Here is a 21,376-nt window from a genome sequence, read left to right as displayed (position 1 = left end):
AATTATTTGGAAGCAGCAGTTCTCAGGAATGCTGCCTTGTCTGCAAACAAAGGGTTGTATCCAATGTTAGCCTTACTCACACTAATTTGGGCTCTTTAATTTCAGTGGGTCTACTCTAAGTTATCTCTCGAGAGAAACAATCTGACACCATTCTGTGCTCAAACTATGGCTCTTGGACAAGCTTGTAATGAGCCAGTGATGTAATTACATTTGTAGTTCCTGAAGGCTGTTTTCACTACACAACAAGTTTTATACCTGCACCATAGAGTTCAAGGCAATAGTAAATTTCATAGTCCTGTGTGAAGGTACTGAAGCTGCCTGAAAGATCAGCACGTGCTTTGTCAAAGCGTAAAGCAAAATACAGTTCTGATGAAGGCAAGTGCTTTTGTGTGGAAATGCAAATCTTTGAATTTGGTAACAATGCAGTTCTGTGTTTTATTAGCAATAGAACCAGTTGTTTTTTTTCTGGGATGTCAGCCATCATTTCTCTCATAGGAGCTGTAAAGCAGAATCCTCTTCTTTCAGTCCCCACTTTGTATTGACCACCCATGTCCAACACTTAATAGTTGATGTCTTCATATTTCAGAATAATGAGGAAGTAAGGAATATTTTTTGGAGAAATGGAAGAAAGTGTGAGGATGACTGGGGTTAGATATCTGCCAGAAGAAGACACTGCCTAATCATCAGGGTCAATGAAAACAGATGTTTGCTATCCTTTTCTAAATGTAAACAAAAAAGAACATTAACAGAAAAGCATTTTCCTCCACAGATCTGCAAGGTAGCCTGCTTCTCACTACAGCGGCTGACAAATAGACCCTAAAAATAGAATGGAGATAATCAAGACAGGTATTCTAATGCTTTGACACAGGTTATGTTTTCATTAACATCCCATTATTTTCTATATGCACAGCAGAGCGGTCAGAAAGTACTTTCCCAGATATGCAGTGTAAGAAAATAGAAGTGGATTCTTCAAAAATGCTTATTCTGGTTTGATTGGCATGGGACTGCCCCAACATGTCACTGGCTCAACACATGTGGCAGGCTACACTTTGGACATTGTATTTTCAGCTGAACAGGAAGAGAGTGATCTGAAAGTAGGGGATATTCCTGTTGAGATTTAGGATTTCAGCACCTTTTCCCCCTTTGAAGAACCAAGGGACCTTTTAGGTTGATAGATCCAATGGGTTTCCAGATGAGACTGAGAAATTTCCCAGCTATTATGACAGGCACTTCAGTCAAAGCTCTTGCTGACCTCTGCAACATCTGAATGGTTTTGGCCATGGATAAGACACCCTCTCCTGCTTCATGGAGCCCACTTGGTTCCATGGTATTCTCCAGAGCTTAGTGTGAGAAAACAAGCTGGGAGATGGCTCAAACACCAGCGTAGGAAAACTCAGGTTCAATGAAATGGAACATTGGTGAGAGCTCATCATTGAGCCTACCTAGTGGCAGTGAACTCCATTGTATCTTTATTGTGCCACCCAGCAGAGCTTTTCTGGGTGGGCCAGGGCCTCTTGCAGTCTGGCTCAAAGGAGGTGGCAGAATTGACGGTAGCTCTCTGTAACTTGTTTGCAAAGCATTTTGAGAATAAAATAACTTGTGCTCACAAGGATCTTGAGTCTGCTTTTACAGCAGACAAATCTGTAGATGAAGCAGATGAAGGGGTGTCAAAAGCACTGTCTGGTCCAGTTGTGCTGAATGAGTTTCAGTTGGTAAGGCATGAGGATGTGGCCAAGGTGCTTGGATCATTCAAGGCGACCACTTGCACTCTGGACCCTAGACCCTCTTGTTGATAAAAACTAGCAGGCAGGGGACAGCTGCCTGGGCCAGGGATAGGCAGGGGTGTAGCTAAATGCTCTGGCACCCAGAGTGGCGGGGGCAGGGCGAGCCGCCCTGGGGGTACCGCAGTGATGCCACAAGAGTGGGTGGTCCCTGCCTGTTTGAAGGAGGCAGTGGTAAAACTCCTCAAGAAACCTTCATGGATTCAGAAAATGTAAGTAATTGCCTGTCAGTTGCCAATTTCCCCTTCATGGGCAAAGTCCTTGAGCCAGTAGTCGCAGATGAGATCCAAGTGATTTTTATTTTGATCACTTCCCTGTGATCTTAAGATGAAAGGCGGTATACAAATAGTAGTAGTGGTGGTAATAATGATGATGATGTTCTGTGTTTGTAGGAGAGACTGTATGTAGTGCCTTTGTAACTACTTCTGTAGTTTATTACTAGAAGACGGGGACTGTCTTTGTTATCCTTTTCCAATTTCACCCATATTTATCTTGTATACTTCTCACCTGTTACATCCTTCAATTTGTCTCACTCTCCCTACATCTTCATAGCACACCTTCTATGCACTTGTAAAGTGCTTTAAAACTAAACTCAACCTCCTTTCATACAGAGATCTCTGAATTACCAGTCTACATTTCTCCAAGGTGCTTAACACTCCTATGGCTGCTGGTTATTTTTGCCTCTTTGACTAAATAGCAAGAAGGAACAGTATTTTTTACATAGTTATGTGCCATTAAATGCAATTCTGTATGTATTTGAGGGCAGATCTTAAATCTGTTCAGAGATACCTTCTAGGGATGTGTCGTCTGATTTGGGAGCCTTTTTGCAAGCCGCCCAGAGTTGCTGGGGGGACCCAGCCAGATGGGCGGGGTATAAATAAAAAAATATTATTATTATTAAGGAAACTGCTGTAGCCAAAAGTACATTGTTGCCAGTACATGAATGCCAACCATGAGGGCTGGCATGACAATTGAGATTTTCATCATTTCCAGGACACATCCTCCGATTGCAGGAATTGCAGTTAGGCTGTAAACCTGTGACTAGGTTGTATGCTTTTAGACTGGGGATTTATGTGGTTGAATGCTTCCCCATACCAAACTGCCTCAATCTTGAAAGCTGACATGCCAGGTGGAAGTCTGCTATTCTCCCTGACATGCTTGGGTTTTCTATGTGCAAAAAAATTGTATGTGTTTAAGAACATCCATTTTGTGAGCTCCACCAGCAGTCAGAAGTGGTACAACCCAATTCCAAGTGCATTTAAATATTTATAAGCTGCCTTTTAAGTCCACTGAAGTCAGTGAACAAAATATAAACATAAAAACACAATAATGTAGTATTTTAATAAAATATTATGTTAAATAGCTATAATGTTGTCTACCCCTGCTTTAGGCCTTTAAAAGTCAAAACCAGTACTTTCAATTGGGCCTTAAAATGCATCAAAATAATATACGTTTTGTAGATGAAATTATTCTCCTTTAGAGCTGCGTAATTCTTCAGTTTGTGTAGAAATTTTGTATTGAAAGATACATTGTTTACATTAACTTGTATGCTGAAATAGAGGAATTTATATGCAGAGTTTGTGGTGTCGTGGTGTTTTATGTGAAACTCAAAATTATGTTGTATTAATACACTCCAGCTGAGGTTTTTAATAGGGAAGTGTTTGTCTTCGCTTGCTGCAATGCTAGCTTTCATAACGGAGAAGAATGTGAACGTGTGCCGCTCCTAGTTCTACTCTGTGCTGTCATGGACTTTTTGCTTGCAGTCTCTTTATTCAAGTGCTAAGCCTTTGTTTATGAGCTTTTGAAAGGATTATAGCTAGAAGTGGCATAATGTTCTTGGCCTATAGAAGAACATGCTTGGAAACTTTGCATAATTAATCTAAAAGGGAGAGGGCATCCTGCCAGAGATGAGGTGGGAAGTGAATGTTGTCCTTTCTTTCCCTAGGAAGAGTAGGCAAGCAGAGAGTTTTTCTGTTAATTCTTCAGAAGGAAAGCAGTTCAAGCTTCCTTCCTGGAAACATTTTTCACCTTTCAAAATCACTTTTTTATAGAAGAGAGCATTTGTTGGTATTTGTTAGATACTCCTTCATTAATGCTGAACTTGGTTAAATACTGGTGTTACTAGTTTGAAGGTGGTTAGTGTCCTGGGGTTGAGAATCAAAAGATTTGTCTACAATTGCCACTCAGTTTTGTCTTCAGAAATGCTGTGGGAAAGAAAATGAAACTCTTCAAACCAGTATTGGTTGCATTGCCAGTATTTTGGGGAGACAGCCAAGTGTTGTGGTGCAGGCTGCCAGACCTGGCATGAAAGCTCATGATTGACTGTGTATCTCCAACTGAATGCAAAGAAAGCATGAGTGCAAAATGCTCGGGAATTTTTGTTACTTGGAATAAGCTTGCAATCTTATCCAAAGGCAAGCTTTTGAGCTAAAAACACATTTGATAGCATTTCTGCTAAATTGGGCAACATCTTTATTATGGCCAATCAACATGTCACAAAATAGTGAGCAAGCTTCTGAGATTTCCAGGACTCTATTAGGTTTGATGATTAGTTCTAATAAAGGCATTGCCTTTCTGTGGATTTTGGAGTTTTTCCTATGGCATAGCTACCTTTATGTTAGTTAAATTGTTCATTTACATTTTTAACACTTCTGTTCTCAAATATATTGAGAGCAGGAAATTCTTCTGTTGAGGTATTTGAGAACAATTGTAGTCTATGTTGCTATGTTTTTGGTTTTTGGTGCCTGGTGAAGACCCTGTTATTTCCCAGGTCCTTCAATCTTAACTGGTCAGTGTTTTCAGATCTTTTGTACAATTTCAACCTTAGAGTTTCAAAATTAGAACTAACAGAAATGAAACAAAGTGGAGTTGGAAAGAATCCCCAGGGTCATCTAGTCCAACCACCTGCAATGCAGAAAACTCAACACAGAATTCATCCAGAATAAAACCATACTGCACCTTGCTTAGCTTTGAAAATGTGCTAGCAGTTTTATTGCCACACCACTAAGGTTCCTGTAGGTTTTTGAAATATCCATAGAATCATATGGCTGCAGTGGGTTATGACCTTCGTGCGTTCAAACTATTGTTGTAACTGAAAGCTGATTGCATTCTTTAGCTCGTTGAGGGAAGGAGGGGGATCCAGCTCTTCCAAAATAGGCAGTCAATTGCTGTACCAGAGACCATGTTTTCCTGTGAGTACAGTTCTTGATAGTGCTCTGTCCATTGTTTCACCTGCTTGCTGCAGTCTGATGATCTCTCCAGACAAGGTTTTCAGCAGTCCAGTTTTCCAGACTGTTGATCCAAAGACTGTCTTCATGCCTTTGTACATTTTGTGAGTGCTGCCACTATCAGCAGTGAGTTGAATACTCTAACACAGCTTTAGCCAGTAGTCATTGGCACATCGTCTGGCAATCCACTAGGCATCACTCTTTGCCTTTCTCAGTACAGCAGGCATCTTATAGCACTTATTGTTATTCAAGTTGATGGCTATCCTTCACTTCTGTGAGAGCTAGTTCCATATGCAGTGGTAACTCAGTTTAAGAACAGTCCTGTTTGTGAACAATTCAGTTTACAAACTCCGCAAAACCGGAAGTAGTGTCCTGGTTTGCGAACTTTACCTTAGTCTAAGAACGTAATCAGAATGGTAGACGGGCACTGGTGGTGGGAGGCCTCATTAGGGAATGCGCACCTCGGTTTAAGAACAGTTTTGGTTCAAGAATGGACTTCCAGAATGGATTAAGTTTGTAAACCGAGGTACTGCTGTAACTATGTGCTGATTGAAGAAGTACTTTCTTTTCTCTGTCCTGAATCTTCCAACATTGTGCTTTGTTTGATTTCTGTTAGTTCTGATGTTATGAGAAAGGGAGAAAAACTTTTCTTTATGTACTTTCCCCATTCTTATCATGCCACCTCTTGCTCGCCTTTTCTCTAAACCAGTGGTTTTCAACCAGTGTGCCGTGGCACCCTGGAGTGCCTTGAATGTTGGTTAGAGGTACCACAGGCAACAACACTGATTTCTGTCCCTGTTTTCTTCCCTCCCTCCTCTCATGCCCTTCCCAATGGCTTGCACAGCTGTTTGTTACAGCAGCCCTGGCTACAAACTCCCCAGGTGAATGGTGCCTCTGGGGTTGGCCAGGGGGTGCTTCCCAGGTTGTTGTGGGGCAGTGTGAGGGGAACTGTGGGGCAGGGAGGGGATGCAGCTCTCTTTGGGGGTGGGCGGATGCAGCTCAGAGAGGCCAGGGGTGGCAACAGCAGCAGCCCAGAGGACTCCTAAGGAGAGGGGAGAGGAGAGGAGAGGAGGCTGAGGGAACACTCCACAAGGGAGGGTGTGATTGCTGTCAACTCAGCAGGCAAGGGGTGATACAGCTGGCTCCTGAGCCCCACAGAGGTGTCACAGAGAGAATGTAGTTGGTCAAGAAAGCTGTGGACCCAAAAAGGTTGAAAAACTGCTCTAAACTATCAGGTCCAAGCTGCTGCAACTTTGCCTCATAGGGGAGTTGCTTCAACATCTTAATCGCTCCTTTCTGAACCATGCATCTCTCTCTTTCCTTGTATCCATTGGTACTGTGCCCTTAGGCAAAGTCACAACAAAGAAGATCATGTTGTCTGCTGGGCAATATATCACATTGCTTTCTGCTTGTGGAGCTTTGCCTACTATGAGGGTTGTGCTAATCAGATGTTTAACTGGCTTCAGGCAAAGGAAATTAACAATATTTCATAGACTTATAGAGTTGGAAGAGACCCTGAAAATCATCTAATCCAACCCTCTATAATGCAGGAATATGCCTCTGTGCTTTATGGGGATTGAACCTGCAACCTTGGCATTATCAGGACCACACTAACCAGATGAGCTAAACTCACCAAGGCCTTTTTCAGTATTCAATTTGTTATAGGTACTGGGACCTAGTATTATTTCTTTGGCACAGAGAACATTATCATGCTGGTTTAGATCCTAGTTATATCCTTATGCCCTCTGTGCATTTATTTGATTTATTTTAGTACTTATTTTCTGTCTGCATTCGAGCTGCTGTCTCCTTTTTCTTTAGCAGATTCTGTAAAAAAAATTCTGTTGTAAATAGGAGAAATTGTCAATTGGTACTTCTTATATTTACTACTGCTATTAGAAACAAGAAATGCAAACAGATGTGATTTTCTTGATATAGGATTGCTTTGGGTAAGATCCCTTTGATCAAATCTCTGGTCCTAGGAAGAGACTTCTAGGTTGCAGGCAAATTTACAAGAGGTATTGTATTAAAAATTTCCTTGTACAGCAGCACAAATAAATAGAAAACAAGGGCAGAGAGCAAGCATCATGCTATGAGAAGAAATTGCATCTTTGATTTGCAGGCTCCCCCCTTGCACTCCTCAGGAAACTCAGGCTTTGCTTGCTGACACATTTGTAGACAAAGAGTTTCTTGATGCTTTTCTCTTTATAATCCTTTGCCTGTGGGCAACTGAACTAATACTCGCTGACATGCTGGAAGGCTTTTTCTCCATGTTGGTAGAATACAGAAGTTCCTGACTGTTCATGATGGTAAATGTCTTTGCATGTCTTCTTCTCTCCTTCCCACCTCCCTGAATTCATTTTTGAGCCAGGCAATTACAGTGGTACCTTGGGTTAAGAACTTAATTCGTTCTGGAGATCTGTTCTTAACCTGAAACTGTTCTTAACCTGAAGCATCACTTTAGCTAATGGGGCCTCCCACTGCCGCCGCGCCGCCACGGCGCGATTTCTGTTCTCATCCTGAAGCAAAGTTCTTAACTATTACTATTTCTGGGTTAGCAGAGTCTGTAACCTGGAGCGTCTGTAACCTGAAGTGTCTGTAACCCAAGGTACCACTGTAATTGTATTTTGTATGTACAACCTGTGCAATAGGTAATTTTCTGTATTTTTATTGAGGAAAAATGTGAACCAACAATTTGTGGGCAACATAAAATCAGATGTTTATTGAAAGGCAATAAATGATAATGACCATTAGAGAAGCCCTTTTCGTGAAGTCCCTTTTAATTTCTTATTGCAGATAGGATGGATAAAAATGATATTAAAATTGTGATTTTTAAAAATAAGCAGCAAATACAAAATTTCCTTCAAATGATAATGTTGTTAAATCTGGATATAAGCATGCTAGACTCTACAGTTCATTTCTAAACTGACCAATGGAGAGTTCATTGCTAAACTATGGGGAAGTGTCATCAATTAGTGGTAGATCATTCATCTTTCATGCGGAGGATCCCTGTCCCAATATCTGGAATCTCCAGATAGAGAGATTCTATGTCTGAAATCCTGAAGACCCTGCTGGAAATCCCTTCTCCTCTCTTTATACTTCCCTCTTGGGTGACAAAATAAAAGTTTGTCTTGGATCTGTCCTCTGCAAACAAAGGAGGAAGCATGGCTGCTTTTGTCTTCTTTAGATTACTAACTTTAGGTTAGTACCCAAGTTATGTACCACTTGTAATAAGCAACTTTTTTATTTTCATACTTTACAAATATCTCTTTGTGATTGCAACAGGTAAAGTCCACTCTCTAGCCACACTTTGTGCACGCTGTGTACCAATAGTCCTAACAGAACCGCCACCAGTCAGCATAGACTGTACTGAACTAAATGTACCAAAAAGGCATAACTTTGTATAATGCAGCTTCTTGTATTCCTCATGCCTCTACTAGACATATTGAGTTAAGGGAGACTTTTTAAATGTAAATTAAGAACAAGCTGAATCACTTCTCACATATGAATATTTGCAGTCTATCTAGGAGGGGCCAACCCCCCCCAATTTCAAGGAGAGGGCCGGGGCCCCTCAATATTCCACGACCACGATGGACCTACCTGAGGCTGTGGTGGGCCTCATGGGGCCTACCCACAGTCACAACAGACCTTGTTGGGCCTCCTCTGACCATGAGACATCACACACACATGCCCCCCTTTTTTGCAGAACCTGGTGCCTTTGAGTCTACCTATTGGAGATACATTCACTTTCACTTAATGAAAACCAAACAGCCCTAGTCTGCCTGGTAACCATCAGACCATACTTTTTAACAATTAGCCATGGGCATTTCATTATTATTTTGTGAGGATGGAACTGGGTCAGCACAGAATAAAGCAGAAAAGAAGCAACCCTGGAAAAAAGGAAAGACTAAAATTGCCTATGCTTGAGCTACAACAGATTGAGGTTGAATTCTGACAATACAGAAGGTACTGTTCTTGGGTGACAGGGGGCAGGTGGGTGTGAGGGTCTCCCTCACAGCTGTCCATGGAGGCACAGGTCAGTTCTTTGTCCAGGGCAGCTGTCTACCAGCTCCATCTGGTACGCAGACTGAGACCCTATCTGCCCACCTACTGTTTTACCAGTGATGCATGCCCTGCTTATCTCCTGCTTGGACTACTGCAATGTGCTCTATGTGGGGCTACCTTTGAAGGTGACCCCGAAGCTACAAATAATCCAGAATGTGGCAGCTAGACTGGTTACTGGGAGTGGCCACTGGGACCATATAAAGGATCTTCATTGGCTCTCATTTTTGAGCACAATTCAAAGTTATAGGGAACCAGGCGGGGGGGCCTTCTCAGTAGTGGCGCCTTCCCTGTGGAGCACCCTCCCTTCAGATGTCGAGAAGATAAAGAATTACACAACATTTAGAAGGCATCTGAAGGCAGCCCTGTATTGGGAGGTTTTTAACATTTGATGTTTATGCTGTAAGCTGCCCAGAGTGGCTGGGGAGACCCAGCCAGATAGGTGGGGTACACATAATAAAATTACCACCACCATTCTGGGAATAAGCCCCGTTCAATGCAATGAGACTTTTTTTCTGACTAGTCATGTATTGGACTATGCCGTTAACATCACAGTTTGTCATGTATGCTAGTCTACAGTAGTGAACCTTTATATGCTGGTGGTATGTGTTGAAGAATTTAGCTGAAATTGTTCTTTAATGCAGAAGAAAGGTTGAGTGAGGGATGGAGTTCTTGTAAAGCATCTTATTTTTGTTTAACACTTTTGTGATGAAATATGCAGTAGAAAGGAAACAATTCTTCTCAGTAAAGCCTCAAAATTGGTAGTTATGGAAGTACAACATTGTTGGGGGGTTGTTTTTAGCAGAAATGTCAGTATGGAAATTGATAGGAAACTGTATTCCTATCAGGTAAAATTATAATGTGACTGGGGTTTAATCTGCACTGAATTTAAAATTCATATACTGTTGGTTCATAAATTTTAGTTTACCTTTGTTTCTGATTATTTGCTAATTTTAAAAATTGCAATATTAGAAACAAGTTGTGTTTATGTAACTGGGTTATTCCACAATAAAAGTGGGTGTTCATAGGCTCTGATGGGGTCTTTTATCTGTCACAGATCAGCTTTCCTTAACAGCATTTTTAAATCACACAAATAGTTGGTTTATGTAATTTAGAACAATTCTGCTTGGACAACTTTCTGCAGATACAGTGGCAAGAAAGTTCTGTATCAAATGGACTCTGTAGTCTGTTTGTTCACATTCAGTGTAAACATAACATTCCGTTAATTCAATTTAAGTTGTACACGTTGCCACCTATCTCTTGTTCCCTTCCAATCCAAGGTCTGCCTGCCTAAGAGTTAATGAGAGAGCTATTCTTTCGATGGTAAAGGTCAGCTTCTGTCCTAGAGTTACTGTAGTTGTCTGTTCTTTCAGCAGCTACTTCTGTCAATTTACAAATCTTCCAGAGTATTCAGTAAAACCACAGATCCATGAATGGATAAATAATGTACTAGTTACCCCAACATGTATATCAAGTCTGAACCCTAGTCACATAGTGGTTTGACCTTGGGGGGTGGGGGAAGAGTGTGACTTGCCACATAATATTGGGACATAACCTCTTTGGCATGGCTTCTTATTTCTGTATCTTTTCAAATACAACCCCGCCCAAACACTGATTTAGTTGGTACACAGGACATTCACAAAACACTTTTTTTTTATAATCCTCTGATTCCTGCTGGGGTTTCTCTCCTGCTCTCCCCTCCTCATTTATCACTCATATAAACATTTGTGCTGCTTTGAAGCAATATGTGCTTGCATTTCTCTCTAGCCTGATTTGTGTCTAGACATATGTCTGTCTGGCACCTGCCATCCTCTCCATAAAAAGTATTAGATCCCTTCTGTCTTTATAACCTATTAGATTTAATCTTAAAACTGCCAGTCTAAACCAAATTCTGTCCCTGTAAACAGGTTGGGTAACCTCTAGACATTATTTGAGTATAACTCCCATCATTCTTGCATGTTATTGTTATTTCTTTCTTTCTTGCATTTACATCCTACCCCCCCCCCTCCCAGTGAGCTCAATGTGGTGTACATGGTTCACCACCTCGTTTAGTCCTCAAAATAACCCTAGGTAGGCTAGGCTGAGAGGCAGTGAGTGTCCCAAGGTTACCCACTGAGCTTCATGGTTTAGTGGATTTGAACCCTGGTCTCCCAAACCCTAGTCTGACACTCCAATCTCTATACCACACCAGCTATGCCAGCTATGCTGGCTAAGGCTGATGCAATTTGGAGTCCAATGTCTGGAGGGCCATAGATTTTTTAACCATACTTTAGGTAATTTGTTTTGTAATAAGTTGCATATTTCTTTATTCTAAAACTTTTGACTGTTGTCTGGTTGCTTAATTCCCTTTTGTATAAGTGCACTGTGATGCACTATGGCTCTTTATGAAAGTCTTAAATTTATGAACACCCCCCCCCCCCGATAAGTGGATGAGGTCCTAGTGACAGCACTTGTTTGTAATACTCAGTATGAGGGGAATGTTGTGATGATTCAAATTAATGGCTCATTGAGCATAGTTTGTTTCTTGAAGAAGGTAGTTTGTATGTGCTCCAAAAGGCTTGTTTTGGAGATGATCAGTACACACTAAGGCACTTGTATTTGCATTGGGTACCAAATTTTAGGCTTCTTCAATCCTATACACACTTACCTGTGAAATGGCTTCGACTGACTGGCTAAACCAGGTGAGGGTTTGTGAAGTCAGGCTTCAGCAGATTGAGCAGACAAGACCAATAGTGGGTCCAATTGTAATGAAGGTGGTTTCTGCACATGCTGCAGGGGGAAGAGAGGGCTTGTCAGATGGGGCTCGTCAACCTGGGAGGAGTCTTGTGTCTAGAAACTAGTCATTTCAGCTCCTTCAGCATCTTGTATTAACTTTGTCATACTAATAGAACACCTAAGATGGTAATTCTTGCACACTGATTTGAAGGGATAAAAAGATGGCTCTGAGTGAGCAACTTGCTTTTGATGGATGCTGGAGATGTAGTGAGGCCTTGTAAATATCTTCCTCTTATCTACCTTTCCCAAGTTTAACAAGCAAACTCAGTCTACATTTGGATGGAATGTTAAGTTAGAATAGGACTCTAGCAATTCCATCTTCCCATTAAATTATAGTTTATTTTAACTATTGTTTAAAGTGATGTTCAAACAAGTCCACTTTGGGGGGTTGACTTATACAAGATGTTGGATGCACATCAGCTTGCATTTATATTACTTACAAACAGTAATACATCTTTGGTAACTAGACCAATACTTAACCTTGCATTTGAATAAGGAGAGGTTTACTCTCTCCCCCCCTCTTATGTATAAATGTAAATTTCCATTGCTTTATTAACTCCCCCCCCCCAGCTTGATCTTTTCTACTCCTGGCAGCAGTGACTGCACAGAGGTGCCCAAGATGCAGATTTATGACTTAGCTCTTTTCTCTTCTTACCCTCCTATCCTTGTGAGAGTGAGTGATTTGGGAGAAAAGCCTCATTCATTTTTCATGCTCAATGAGCAGTACAGCAGTTGACTGTGTTGGCAGTATTCTTGATTTAAATTTATAAAGACAGCCATCTGTAAAAGGTGAATTGGGCCAAACTAGATGTCCAAGCTAGATGTAATATTAATTGCATGAATGCAGTTAATATGCATGGTTTTAAAAGTACATAGCAGTTAGAGGCACCAGTGGGGCCTTCCCTTGGATTGCAATATTAGCTTTCAAGAGAACTTGGGCTATAGTAGGGAGAGAGTTAAACTTCCCCTCCTCAGCTACAATGGTTGTGAGGCTGCTCAGGCTTCTCCACAGCTGCTGATTATGTAATCAAAATGTATACATTATTTGCAGTAATGTGGTGACAATTGCTTATGGTTTACTCCCAGCTTGGAAGAGGGCCAATAAACTAAGTTTAAGTCCTGAAAAGGAGGAGACCTTGTGGGTGAGAGGTTTCCATGTCCAGGAGATAGGTCAGTTACCAATTCTGGATATATATTTTTATTTATTTAAATAAATACCGGTAATTATGGTTAGAGCAGTGTTAGAAACTGAGATAGGAAGCTAGGAGCTAAATGGCAGCTTAAACCTAGGTTATGGGCACAACAACAGAATGTCTAGGTGTGCCTTTTATAACAAGAATGCAAATCTGGGGGCAAATCTGAGAAGAAACAAGGGGAACAGGACTTCTAGCCGATTGCCACACTTTCAGGATCCCAGAGAAGCCAGTGAATCCACATATCACTGTCCCAGGATTGGAGATAGCCAGCCAGGAACAGGGTTGAGACCTTCTCTTATCTCCTGCAGGAACACAGGAGCAGAGGAGCTGTCAAGCCAGGCAGAAACTTCAGAACTGCCTTCTACATGCCTGTGAGGCTACTTGAGAGAATGAGGAAGCACAAGAAAACACCTGTCTGGATTAGGCCTTGGCTGAAAGGAAAGGGATAGAGCTTATCCAACTCCTACATAAACTCTCAGTCTGAGCTGCTTTGTTGATGAAGCAACAGTTCAGTGCTCTACCTTTCCTGACCTAGGGAATGGACAGCACCTGTTCTGGGAACACTAGGGTACAGATATCATCTGTTCTAGCCTTTTTGAAGAGCTAATATTTGCCTCTTAATCGCTTTCATAATTAAAACTCTTGCACTGGTAATTGCATTGTGAGGATCTGGCTAGGGAATCTAATGAATCAAAGGTGTCTGACAGTTTAAATTCTCCTGGATAATTAGTCCCAACACTTGATTCATTCAAGCTCTATCATTTAAAAAAATCTACAAACCCCATTGCCTCCAGAGGATGTGTTTAGAAAAATATTGCAATTCCTTAAAATATCAAGATGTGATATATGGATACTGAAACATTTACTAAAACTATAGCAGTATAGTTTCAAAAAAACCCACAAAGTGTGTTCTTTTCAGCTGAAGCTAGGAGACGTGGATGGCCCTGTGGTCTAAACCATTGAGCCTCTTGGGCTTGCCGATCAGAAGGTCAGCGGTTCGAATCCCTGTGACACGGTGAGCTCCCATTGCTCTGTCCCAGCTCCTGCCAATCTAGCAGTTCAAAAGCATGTCAGTGCAAGTAGATAAATAGGTACCATTGCAGTGGGAAGGTAAACAGCGTTTCTGTGTGCTCTGGCTTCCGTCACGGTGTCCCGTTGTGCCGGAAGCAGTTTAGTCATGCTGGCCACATGACCTGGAAAGCTGTCTGTGGACAAATGCTGGCTCCCTTGGCCTGAAAGTGAGATGAGCGCCACAACCCCATAGTCGCCTTTGACTGGATTTAACCATCCAGGGGTCCTTTACCTTTACCTAGTAGATATTCAAAAGCCTGACCATTATTTCATGCACATCTCTTGTTTCCTTGGTTAGCTGAGGAACTTTTACTCCTATTTGTTTCTTATATCCATGTATACAATAGGGAAAATATTCTCTTAAGTGAAGCTCAATGTCCGATGAACAGCAATGCATTTTGTGAAATCCCTTATTTTAATAAAAGATTTGGGGATTCTTGAGGTTCCTCCAGAGAGTGCTAAAGGGTGCTTGCTCTATTCAAGGTATGATATGCCTTTCTTGACAAACATATTTTTTCACTGTGTGTCTGATACAAAACAAATGCCAATTCTTCCATTGAGTTTTGACACAGCCACCATCCCAGCATCACACACCCTTGTAATCACTCTCATTGCTTCCATTCTTTTCAACTTGTATTTTACTGTGCCTATCAATGGTAAGAGTACATGCTTGGGTATAGTTATAGCATATGGAACCACATCTGCTTTCAGATGTATTTTATATTGACTTGATATTTTGCCAAGAGCCCTGAAAACAGAAGGGTACATTGTTTATTAATGTTGTAGGATTAAAATGATAATTAGATTATTCTTGTACTAGCCCATAGGGCTCTAGTTGGGAGATATTAGTTGCTTCAGATGATTTATCCTTTTGAACTGGGAGTGTTGAGTCATTGAGGGGATGTCAGATTTTGAGGGGAAGAGGTTAAAAGTTGGAGTTGAACAAGCCTGGGGTGGGTCCTATCCAAGAGGGGGAAGTAAATCAGGATCCCAATTGTTTGAGCCTGGGGAGGAGACCAGCAGTGAAGAGGGCAGAGAGCTGGATTCAAGGGAAGGACCAAACTGGTTGGCAGTGTTCTGCTGCTGTGGCATCAGACTCCCCATGTCACATACCTCCTGCTGTGGAGCTGTCTCCAGTGGCTCTGTCTGTCATTGAGGAGCCTCTTCGTTTTAGGGAAGCAACTAAAAGTAAATTGGATGTTGGGTTGATACTGACACTACCTCCATCTCCAAGCACATGAAGAAAGTACTCACAAATTCCACCCACTTGAAGGAGTGCCCATTTGAGTGCCTAGTGCTGGAACCTATTCCTTGCCCTATGTACCAGTCTGATTTACATATTAAAAGTTCTTGGCAGAAACTGGACTGGGTGTTTAAGTTCATCGTCTGGCAATGGGGGTCAGGAGATGGAGGGATGTTACCAAACAACACTGCACAGGGTATTAGGACCTGGTTGCTTTGTGTCTGTCACTCCCACCAGCAGAAACATGACATCTGCAAATTGAAAAGGATGTCCTGGCGGTGGTGTGAACAGGTGAATGTGTAATAACATATCTTTTTGACTTGACATTCATTCTGTAAAGAGAGCACAACCTCCTTATATCCCTTCTAAGAGGGAAACTACAGGGTGAGCTACCTTCAAGAGTCCAATGATTTTTGTCTCCGGATCACAAAATTCACTTTCAATACATCCATGAAAAAGAATCAATGTAGTAGATACTGTCTCATGAGTATCAATACAGAGACTATTATTTTAAGATGAAGTATTTCAAGAACAAGAAGCTACTGTCTCTGTAGATTTCATTGTTGATGAGATACCAATATCTATCTCTACAGATGAGGGTTTTAGAAACACGGGAGGCTGATCTTCTGTATGACAAAGTAAAAAGAAAGAAAGCTGGTATTGGTGGTCACCAGAAAAACTCCAACTTCAAACTAGATAAATATTAACAAGTGAAATTGTCTTCATATAGTCAATAATTCATATAGTCAAGCCTTCATATAGTCAATAATTCATATAGTCAAGCCTGAATAGTTATTCCAACAGCCCTATGGCAGCATGTTTCAGAAAATATTCACTAATCTCAACAGGGCACTGCAAAATGTCTCAAGCCCCAAGCTCATAAGACAGTTTAGTAGTCATCTATGAATGAAAGCCCTGAACCCACACAGAATTACTAGACCATCAGTAGTAAATACTAGTTGTTGGTCTACTTGCCTGAAAAGACTTCCTATTTTTGATGTTTTTGAGTATTATCTCCCTGAGAATATTTCCGCAGAAAGAGTGATTGCTGTGCTACCATGGCATTACTTTGTACTTTTGAGGACAAATAATGGTTCACAATTTAAAATTATGCCTCTGGCAATCTTTTAATACCAAACATCCAAGCACAAATGCCCTAGCTCTATCTCTTAAGAAGTTTGTATTCCAGATATGGATGCTCAAGGAACTGTCTGGTAGTGTAGTGAATCCTCACTCATGTAGTGGGGACAATGAAGAGACTTTTCCAGTTGAATTTGACTCCTCCATCACATTACTGATGCTCATTATACTAATCAGGTTGTGCTTCAATTCCACTAGAAAAGATAGATTTGTAAAATGCACAGTTATTAAAGATTTTATTCTTAAGGAGCGTAGAGAGTTAAGCAAAATTTATACAATTCCCATTATAGGTTTGAGCCCTTTCTAGATAAAATTAGATATATCTGTCCTGCTGGGTGATATCAGGAAGTGACAACTTTGTGTGGAATTATGCTATTTGTAAAAAAGCAGTTGAACAAGTCAGCAGTACTCTGTTCCGTTCACTATATTTTCCTTTTCTTTCTTTTTCTCCCTTCTTTGTGCCCCCCCATAAGACGATTAGGTTTTAAAAATACCTTCCACCAGCAACAGTGCTGTCTCAGAAACCTTAAAATATCTCGGGATTGTAGCTTCGTTAGCAATGATTAATTGAGTGTTTGTTAATTGTTAGGAACATAGTCCTTTTCTTTCCTGAATGTTTGTACCACTTGTCTCTCAAATTTTTATGCTGAACTCCCACGCTGCTATGATGGTGTTGAAAACAATGATTCAGAAAGTTCTCTACTGCTCTGCTTACTAGCAATGAAGCTGCATGTCTGTGACTACATTACATGCTCAGTTTAAGTTCCTTGGACCCTTTTAATGTTGTTATTCTAACATAGCATAATAGAAAGGACATCAGCTTCCATTTCAAACAATACAGAAGGCAGGGGGCAACCCTGTCCTGTTCCTCACTAATAGTGAGTGTCAATGGTCTTTATTCCTCTCTTATATTGTTGAGTGCCCTCTCCTCACTCAGAAAACTGGAGTGGAACATCCATTGAAACAAAAAATAAATAAATGGTGTATGGTCTGAAACAGTAATAAGTTCTATGCCCTCATCTCACACCCTCCTCCACAAAGAATTAGACAAAGGGAGATGCTTGATATGGGAGTAAGAGTGATGGACCTTTGGGAAAAATTGTAATATCATTTATTGTGTGGTGTAGTACTCTCCATGAGAGTTTGCCGTCACCAGACCCTTCATATCCTACAGAACCGCTCCTGTCCATGACTCAATTGTTACAAACATTCAGATCTCTGCCTAAGATGATGGTACCAATCACAGAAGAGTGCAGTAATGGTAAAATATTTGTCAAAAAATTGATTTGTCAGTTTGGAGAGTAAGCTGAACATAAAGTCAGATGCTCACCCAGTAATGTCCCATTCACGCCCAAATACATCCTTTTCAAGCCCTAAATAGCTTCGTCCCTGTATACCTGAAGAAGTGTCACCACCCCCCATTGTTCAGCCCAGACACTTAGATCTAGCTCTGAGGGCCTTCTGGTGGTTCCCTCACTTTGAGAATTGAGGTTACAGGGAACCAGACAGACGGCCGCCTTGGTATTCGTGCCCACCCTGTGGAATGCCCTTTCATCAGATGTCAAAGAAAGAAACCACTATCTGGCTTTTTAAAGACATTTGAAGGCAGTCATGTATGGGGAAGTTTTTAATGTTTTATGTTTTAGGTAAAGGTAAAGGGACCCTCGACCATTAAGTCCAGTCGCGGATGACTCTGGGATTGCAGCGCTCATCTTGCTTTACTGGCCGAGGGAGCCGGCATTTGTCCACAGACAACTTTCGGGACATGTGGCCAGCATGAATAAGCCGCTTCTGGCGAACCAGAGCAGCGCACGGAAACGCCGTTTACCTTCTTGCCGGAGCGGTACCTATTTATCTACTTGCACTTTAACGTGCTTTCAAACTGCTAGGTTGGCAGGAGGTTTGATGTTTTACTGTGGCTTTATAATTTGTTGGAAGCCTCCTGCGCAGACATGAACAATCAACCACCCACTTTAAACAATTTTCCTCAAAAAGATTTCTGTTGGTGGGTCTATTGCAGCATAACAATGCCCAGCCTTTGACTCTGCCCTTGCCCTCTTTACGAGAGTTCCTAGATCTTTTACAGCAAGAGATGCTAGTCTCAGCAGTTGGGAATTATTTGTGAAAGTGGAGCCACATGAGGATAAAGACTGGACGTCGTCAGGTCCAGTAATTGCAGACATAAACAAATTAGTAACTGTTGTACTCCTAACAGTTATGATAAACAAAGACATTTAACTCCCCTTTTGGGAGTACCTTCACTGACGGGAGATACCACAGGGTGGTGTGAACTGCACCCAGCCATAGAGAAACTTGGAGGTTGGTAGGAATCGAGACTCCATTACTGGATTCACTTCCCACACAGAACTTAACAACATAGCATAAAGCCTTTTTTTTAATGTATCACTAGCAGAACTTGTTGACAAGGTGTGATGATGAACATTAAAGTCTTAAGCATACCCTGAATATTCAGGCACTTCTGCCCTCAGGAGCAGTACATTTATTTATCTGTTCCCATTGCTGCTTTGTGGCTTCCTGCAACTTGCTAGTTTCTGGTGCTTCAACCCGTAGATCTTTAGGGATGTTTAGCATTTAGGTTTCATCAGATGCTGAAAGAGTTTCCGCTCTGTAATGTACCAGGAGCTTGAATGGATATCCCCATTTATACTGGTGGTCAGCTTCTCTGAGTGCTGATGTAGAAAGAAGGCTTAAACACCCTTCTGTGGGCTAGCGTATTTGGATAGATGTCCTAATAAAGTTCCACTTGTGCCTCACCATAGTGAATCTTTTTTAGATTATAAATCTCTTTACAAACTTTCTCCTTAACTCTGTACCTTTCAAAGTGTGGTATAATGTCTCTTGGAATATCATCGTTACCCTGTCTGGGTCCTGAGGCCCTATGGGCAAATACAAAATCTTCCGCAGACAGGGTAAGCCCCACATTTAAGCTATTCTCCCAGTTTTCAAGAAAGGCAACCCATATGCTCCCTCCCCTTTCTCCAGGACCCACTCCATCTCAGATTCTGTCTCTGATCCTGATCTGAATAATTCTAAGTCTGAGACAGTGGGTCATATCCAATGTCAGTCATATTCAAAGTAGATACAGTACATTGAAGTTAATGGACACAACTAAGTTAGGTTGATTAATTTCAGTGGGTTTATTCTAAGTAAAATTTAGTTAGATTCAGCAGCATTGCATGGTTTGCAGGCGCCTGGGGTGTGCATGCGGAACCCGCCCCACTAGCCCAGCCCTTGCTGCCGATGTTGCTGGAGCAACTCCCCCCAATGGAGCCAAGTGGGGCTGCGCTGTGCCACCTGCCAGCCAGCTGATGCAGCCTTTGGTGGGTGAACCCTCCCCAGATGCCCATGGGGGGCTATGAGGATGCAACAGTCATGTGCCCTTCAATTCCAGCCTCGCGAAAGGAGGATGAGGCTGGGACTGAAGGGCACATGGCTGTTGTGTCCTTCTCATGCCGCTCTTCCAGCCCTGCACTGCTTGGTGCGGCTGGGATCAGAGCTGAATGATTTGCCCATCTGAATGATTTTTAGGTTTTCTTTCTAGTTTTGGAAAAGACTGAACAAGTGCCTTTGGTGTTAATGTTTGTTGAAACAATTGCCCAGTACGAAGTTTTTATACACATTCTCCTTTACATTAACAAACCAAAAATGATTATTTTTTTACTTTTTGAAAATAAGTTTCAAATAGAACTCAAAAATAAATATTACTGTGTACCAAACATTTGTAGCATTCCAAGAATATTAAGAAGGCAAGGACTAGAGACTTTCCAGCTTTGGGTAGGATAGATCCTTCCATGTTTCATTGTACTTTACAATTAATGTGTGCAAAAGACTTTAGGATTGTTCCTTGGAAGGAAGCTGCCTATTGTATCACTTTATCCCATATATGCCCACTTGAAACTTTAGTCTGTAGAACTTGCAGTTATAGGTGCCATATAATAGCTCTTTCAACATTTTAATTAATTAATTAATTAATTAATCAATCAGTTAAGTAATTTTTATACCAACCTTCATCTGAAGACCACAGGGCAGTTTACAATATAAAAACACAAAAATATGTACCGTAATAACAAAAACAACACACCCACCCACCCCAGTTTAAAGGGCCATAGATTGTTTCATTAATCAGAAACCTGGGAGAAGAGGAATGTTTTTGTCCAGAGCTCGAAGATAGGGAAAGTGCCAGGTGAGCTTCCCCGGGGAGAGCATTTTGCAAGTGGGGAGCCAGTGCAGAAAAGATCCATGCTTGTGTTGCCACCCTCCGGACCTCTTGGAGGTACATGAAGAAGGGCATCAGATGATGATTGCAGGATCTGGGGTCAGTTCAAATGGGGAGAGAAATGTTTCTGTTAGTGCGGCAGCACCCACAGTTTGGAACTCCCTGTCTATTGACATCATGCAGGTGCCTTCACAGTACTCTTTTCAGTGCCTGCTGAAAACCTTTTTGTTCAGGCAAGCCTATCCAGATGTGTAGAATGTTGAAATATGTTTTAATTTGATTGTAAGCTTACCTTTGATTTTCATTATTTTTGGATTGTTTTATTTTTTGGGTAAACCACCTGCTATTTTTAACTGGAGGTGCCAACTCCAGGGCCTTCAGCATGTGAAGCATATGCTCTCTCACCAAGCTATGATTTCTTCTCCAGTTGATAGTTGGACGATTATGAGTGAAAAATGATAAAAGCAGAGTTTCAGGATTTAAACATCCATTGTGGTTATTCACATGTCTGTCTAGAAACAAGTTACTCTAAGACATGGTTATGAAAAACTTCTTAAAATGTGCACAAAATGAAACCAATTTGAAAAATATATAAATAGTCCTTAATGTGTAAAGACCAAGCTTCGTTAGCATTTGTGGATTCTCTG

General features: G+C 41.4%; 2 protein-coding genes across 8 annotated transcripts in view; one reads left to right on the top strand and one right to left on the bottom strand.

The window, feature by feature from the left end:
* The window catches only part of LOC309356474 (ankyrin repeat and fibronectin type-III domain-containing protein 1-like), a 329,664-nt gene that overhangs the window by 17,532 nt on the left and 290,756 nt on the right, over positions 1-21,376 (top strand). For 5 of the 7 annotated variants that reach the window (XR_014162814.1, XM_081887936.1, XM_081887935.1 and 2 more), the window contains exon 3: positions 770-846. The exons of the other annotated variants lie outside the window; for them this stretch is intronic. The gene's annotated coding sequence lies outside the window, so the exon portion shown is untranslated. The remainder of the gene's footprint in view (positions 1-769; positions 847-21,376) is intronic. 7 annotated transcript variants of the gene reach the window in all.
* Positions 1-21,376, bottom strand: part of TEDC2 (tubulin epsilon and delta complex 2) — a 201,713-nt gene that overhangs the window by 58,367 nt on the left and 121,970 nt on the right. The window lies entirely within an intron of this gene.

This window comes from Podarcis melisellensis, assembly GCF_964234715.1.
Source record: "Podarcis melisellensis genome assembly, chromosome: 14".
Classification (NCBI taxonomy): Eukaryota; Metazoa; Chordata; class Lepidosauria; order Squamata; family Lacertidae; genus Podarcis; species Podarcis melisellensis.
The sequence above is the reverse complement of the archived record's forward strand: the minus strand, read 5'-3'. Positions and strand labels throughout refer to the sequence as shown.